Genomic DNA, 6626 nt, shown 5'->3' on the forward strand with positions numbered 1-6626 from the left:
TCTCATGATTCGCAGTTCAGTATTATATCTTCTCTTATCAATTTAGTAGCTCTGTTGCATAAGATCTATTTGATTTATGCTTTTATTTTTTATTTTTATTTTTATTTTTATTTTCTTATTAAGTAAACATTAGTGATTCATGCAACCCATTTTAAAAGGGAACACAATATCCCATAATTAATGGGTAACCACAGAAGCCGCCATAAAAAATTATTTAGTACTGTTAACAAATGTTTTAAGATACTTTTTAAACTTCTAACTAGTTTTTTTTTTTTTTTAAAAAGGTCAATGTAATTGGATTACAACTGTCCACTTATTAATTGGATCAGATGATTGAAGGACAAAAATCCATTAATCTATTAACGAAGCACAAATTAATAAAGTATTTTTATGTGGTTTAATATAATATTGGATGAGTGGTGCCACATTGTTGGCATGCAACTTTGTGTTAAACACACTGGGGAGAAGACTCAATGAATGGTATTGTTCTAAAAGTTACTTGAAATGTTGATTTGGGTTTGAATATGAGGTTTAGGTTTATTTTTTGTGTAGCAGCGTTCGACTTATTTAGTGTTAAAGTGTTGTCTGTTCGAATTTTTTGTGAGGAGGTTGAGGAGTAATATCTACAAGAAACTTCGATATTTAAGTTAACAAAGATTTTAAGCAAATTTTTAGTAGTGAGAACGTGAGTTATACCTGAGAATTCTATTATATTTATAGTAGAATAGATAATTACTTTTTAGATAAAGTAAAAATATAAAAAATTTAAAGAGATAGTTACTTGTTAAGTTAAGTAGAACTAGACCTCTATATCTTTATCCGGCCTCTTTAAAAAAATCAAACTTATCGTAGATTCTATCTTTATTGATAAATTTTTTTGTATTATTAGACCTGACTTTTATTTATTAGACCATATAAACAGATATTATGATTTCAAATTAGGAGACAAGCACCGTCTTCTTCCTCCTGGTGGGTTACGTTGGCCTCTTCTCGGCAATACTTGGCACTATTTCAAGCACCCTCATTTATTCATGGACAACCTTCTCTCCAAGTCTGTATCATTTCCTTATTGAATTCTCTTCCTTCTTTAATTATGTATTCTACAATACAAGTTTTGTTCTACTTTGCCATATAGAGTCAATTATAAAAATTTATATTCATCACACAATAGTTAAATTAAGTTGTCATATATTTTGTGCCTCGTAAAAATTTCACATATTACATCTTCACTTTGGTGACAAAGTATGATCTTTAATAAAGCAAGAAATGACATGTGGAGGATTATCTAATTTTTGAATGGCCATAAAACTTAAACGAAATGCCATTTTCTCCAAGAAAGTGAGGATTTTTTTTAAAATAACTATTTTAAATATTTTATTTACCGATACAGATAATTTAAACATTATTTATATTTTTGTATCTTATTATCTATCTCGTTTACAGTGTTAATGAATTAATTAAGAGTTTATTTCGTTTATATTATAATAATTAAAACATTAAGTAAAATAACATATAATAAAAATATAGAGTATTTATCCATTTTGATCTTTAAAGAATTTCGGATCACACATACATTTTAGTCCCTAACTAAAATTAATTACTCGATTAGTCCCTAACAATTAAGGGTGTGTTTGGATTTGCGTTGGAGAAGAGAGAAGCTCGTTTGAGTTTCTTGAAAGCTTCATCTTTATGTTTGGCAATATTTTTATGCTGTAAACGCAGAAGTGATTTCTGCTTTCAACCCAGGTTTACCAAAAGCTAAAAATTCTAGCTTTTCCGTTTACCTTTTCACGTTGGATTTTTTTTTTGTGACTAAATAGAAAAGAAAGAAAAAAAAAAAAAGATACAAAACCAAATTAATTGGCTAGGGTCATATCTAAATCTATTAGATGTTGAAGCTCACTCCATGGTTGGTTCCAATTCGAGTGAATGTCCGCGACAGAAGCAGCTGCTTTAGCCATACAATCTGCAACACTATTTGCAGTCCTCTGAATTAAAAGAATAGAGACTCTCCAATTCCAATTCATAGCCTCCTGTATATGCTTTGCCAAATCCCATTCCGGAATATCCTTACCAAGCATTCTTTGGTTTACCAAGAAAAGAGCTTCTAAACAGTGTGATTCACAAATAACCTCACGAAATCCACTCTCCCAAGCAAGAAGTAAACCTCTCCAAATTGCATACAATTCAGCAAAAAGAACACTGCACACTTCGACTTTCCCAGTGCAACCTTTCAACCAACATCCATCAGGATTGCGAATAATACTTGAAGATGAAAGAATTTAGTGTTTCTATCCCCATACTTGACCCACTGCTCTCTAGATTTTTGGTACCAAAAAAGTTCCTCTTGCAACAAAAGCCTATTGTAATATTCCCTCAGTTCAGCTTCTTTAATTCTCAGAGATAACACATCGGTAACCTCTAAACGCCGTTGAATCTGATCAATCTGATATTCCAGCTTATTTTTTCGCACAAAAATATTTCCAAAAATCTTTGAGTTGAAGTCCAAAGAAGCCTGTTGAACCATCTTAAGCCTTTCGGTAACGCAAGTTTATGAGACAATACAGTGTAGCTATAATGTTTACCTAGCACCTTAATTACTATAGCATCCTTATAAGGTTCTGCCAAGCAATTCTTAGCTTCTTGGGTAAACGTGACACTCGGTGGCAAGAGATCTCCTTGCTTCCCAGAAACTACTGCAATGTTATCTCCCGATAAAGTTTCAACAAGTGAAAAAGCTTTAGCAATCTTGGAACCCACAACTTTGTCCCTGAAAGAAACCTTCAAAGGCTTAGAAACCCCTCCCGAAATATGATCCTCCTTTTCCCCTAATGCAATCCCTCCCCCACTCTCCCCCTTATCTCTTCCGCCGACATTATCGGCTGCCTCACCGTGTTTCACCCTCAAAGTCTCTTCCCCGCTCACTCCAGCGCTCATCTTCGATTTTCAAAATTGTACAGAGTACGGAGTACGTACTCCCACTAAACCCTAATTGTTTTAATTTTTGAAAGTGATATCTTTTCACGTTGGATTGAACTTTAGGTTCTATGTACCAATTATGTCCTTCATTATTCATATGTTTATTTTTTTTATAGTACTTTCTTCTAATACTCTCTTATGTATATTATTATTTTTTATAAAATTTCTGTTTTTTTATATGAGTTCTTTTACTGTTATTGTTATTTCTCGAGTAGTATAATCCAAACAACATTTATTTTATTTTATACTATTTTTATTTAATATCGAGTCTTTGCGAATACAAATCGAAACTTTAATTAAGAAAGCGAGAAATTTACTCTTAATCACTTAATCACAATATATATATAAAACATTATATACATAGACTTATCTCAAGATTCTCAAATACAAGTCATATTCCTCTAAAATCTCTTGAACAATAAATGACGAGGGAAGAAATAAAGATCTAAGATTAAACCAAAATTCAGAAAATACGAAATACATATATAAAACTCTATGGACCGGTCGTGGCTCCTTGTCAAGGGTTTCCTGAACCTGTCGCTAAAACAAAAGATTTGTAGGGGGTGAGAACGTCGTCCTCGCATGTTCTCAGTAGAAAAAATGAATGCCTTAAAAATACAGAATAAAATACAAATAACTAACTCATATCACAAATTCAGTTTTCTTTGTTAAACCCTTATAATCTTTCCGAAGTCTTACCTAAAGCTATTTATAGCTCTTTCTTTAAATCACCTTAAATAAAGTCACAGTCACATTATTGATTCTCATCCTTAAACAACATTTCTTAATTACCGCAATATTCAAGTAAGCCAGTATCGCAAATAATATACTTAACCGAAATCACAAACATTAGTCCCCACAACATTATTAAGTCCACAACACAAGTAAAATGTCCAATCAAGCATACAAGCAAGTCACCAAGACAATACTACAAGCACAAATAAACAAAGTAAACAACCACAATCAATGCGCAAACAATATGATGCATGTCTGTCCCTAGCGCAGGCCATGAATTCATGCGTCGGTTGTCTACCCGCAACCCGACATTACTCGGAATGAACCCCGAATATGGTTCCTTTACTGTGTTAGTTTGATACCTTGGCATCACGGTTACCCGTGTCAGTTAGGCCTCATCATAATAGCGTTTTAATGTGCATCACAATAAGAAACAGTGCTATCAATTAGGCGAACATTCCCGCATTAGCAATCTCATGCTATCAGTTAGGCGGACACTTTCGCATTAACAGTTTGGCGCAAGACCCGTTTAACATATAATTCTCAATAATTTATTTCATTCTTTACTTTCCTTTTCTTTTCCTCTAAGTATCATTTCCATTCTTTAATTCCCACTTTCTTTCTTTTCCATTATACCTCCGCTTCACCTTATAGCTAAGCATACCTCCGCATCACCAAGAAACTTAAAAGTACCTCCCCATCACTGTGAAACTAGGCGTACCTCTGCATCACCGCTTAGCTTTAAACGTGTCCTAGGGATAACCTACACACCTTTGTTTAACTAAGCTCTTATATTTTGTCAAATTTGGACATATTCTTTGGGTATAAATAAAGTTTTACCACGTTTGGATTATAATTGAATCCGATAGCCAACTTAATAAAATCTGCTGCTGCACTAAAGAGAATTCAGAAAAAAATACAACAAGCAACTCTGTTTTTGATAAATCTGTAATAAATTCAATTCTAATCCATTACTTCTAAATTTTGGTGAGGATACACTCAACACCACTAAGTTCTAGAACAAACAAATTTCAGATTCATAGCACCTCGTTTGGTTAATTAAATGTCAATTGGAAGTGCTGTCCTGTTTTTAGTAATTAGTTCTGAATTTTCTGCAAACATCTCCGCTTACAAGAGACATAACTAACTCTACAAAATAGCTATGGATATGAACTTTGTACTCAATTAAAGTAGACTTACAGATCTTCAAAATTCTTTTGAAAGCAACTCAAAATGCCAAATAAGTCAAAAGTTATAGTAGCTGGAATGTGATACTGTAGAACCAGAAAACCAGAAAATTCTGCAGCAACCACCAAATTTCAAAAATTCACATCTTCCAAACCACTTGATCAAATTCCCTGAAATTTTTATAGAAAAATTTTGACTTCTTGAAGTTTGACAGAAAAATAATTTGGATTGAAAATCATGTCTAGATTGCTCCCAGTTTTTATTTTAATTTGCTGCCAATTATGCAGAAAATTCTGCATTGAATGATTTAACAACCCTTCATACCAAATTCTATATTCAAGCCTAAAATTCCTCTAAAACCACAATTCCAACTTTCTTTTGACTAATCAAAGTTGCCAAAGTGCTTAGCACAACCCTAGGAGTTCATACTTATCAATTCACCCTTTTCACAAATGCACATATACTTAGTTGAACATGTACTTTTCTACACTATCATAAACAGAATTTCTTTCCATAGGAGCTCAACATCAATCATACACATAATAAATCATCAATTATCATCATTCAAGCACACAATAATTCACCAATCCATAATGAACCATCATTCATCATAATACAACCAGCAGCAACTATGACTATATCATCATCAATAACAGAATCATAATTTACAAATACACATATAACTCATCTAATCACCCAATTCTTTACAGCACCAACAACCCTACCAAAACTCACTTTCAGCATACTCAAGCATACTCACATTTACTAACAATTTTCAACTTTATCAATTCTCATTAATTGGTCATGCATAGCATTTATAAATCTTTTGTAATTATTCAGTAAGCTTTTTGGCATTCTTAATTTCAAAACTCTTAATTTCAAAACGAACCCCCTACCTCAGTTAGTCGAACTCCGAAATTAAACCCTCTTTTGTTTTGAATTCGCTGCAGCGGCAACACCCAGCGCAATCGGGACAGCGGCAGCAGCATCGATTGGAACAACAGCAACGCTAATCGCCTCCGGCAGTGGCAGTAACAGTAGCTCCGATGCAGAACCGGAGTAGCAACAGTAGCTTGTCTTCTTCAGCAGTGATCCTCATAGCAGCGCCACAAGTTCTGTTGGATTGAGAGAGATACGGTTCAGTCATGGTGGAGTGAAGCAATAATAAAAACCGACGATACCCACAACAGCAGCAGCTCCAGTGGCGTCTCCTTTCACTCTTTGACAACGACGATGATGACAATAGCAGCACGGTCTCTCTCTCCTCTGCAAGTTTCTCCTCCCCCTTTGTTCATGTTTGGACACATTTCTCTCCCCTCTTCGCATTCTATTCGTCCCGTTAATAGCGGCAACTTTCAATCGACGACGACGTGGCGGCAGCGTTCCCAGGCCCCACCGGTGCGCCCTCCCTCTCTTAAGCTCTCCCTCCTCTATTTTCTTTCTCTGTTTTGTGTGTTCTTGATGACCCAGAAGAAGCAAGAAGGAATTATATATGGAAGAATGAGTGAGGGAGTGGCTGAGGGAGTGAGGGATGAGTGTCACTGGGAGTGAGTCATGGTGATGGTGAGGAGAAAAAGAACGCGTGTTCTTACTTCTTAGTGAGACTGAGAGTATAATTAGTGTGTGTTGCTAGTTTTAGGATTAGAAAAAATGCATAATAATAGTATAAAAATTTTACAAAATTTTTATATTTAAAAATAATAATTTAAAATTTAATTATGAGA

General features: G+C 34.2%; 1 long non-coding RNA gene across 1 annotated transcript; it reads right to left on the reverse strand.

The window, feature by feature from the left end:
• LOC110263118 lies at positions 3319-6513 on the reverse strand. Its single transcript, XR_002348183.1, has 2 exons — positions 5799-6513; positions 3319-3519 (listed from the first exon to the last, which is right to left on the reverse strand). It is a non-coding gene; the product is annotated as an uncharacterized LOC110263118 (long non-coding RNA).

This window comes from Arachis ipaensis, chromosome B06, assembly GCF_000816755.2.
Source record: "Arachis ipaensis cultivar K30076 chromosome B06, Araip1.1, whole genome shotgun sequence".
Classification (NCBI taxonomy): domain Eukaryota; kingdom Viridiplantae; phylum Streptophyta; class Magnoliopsida; order Fabales; family Fabaceae; genus Arachis; species Arachis ipaensis.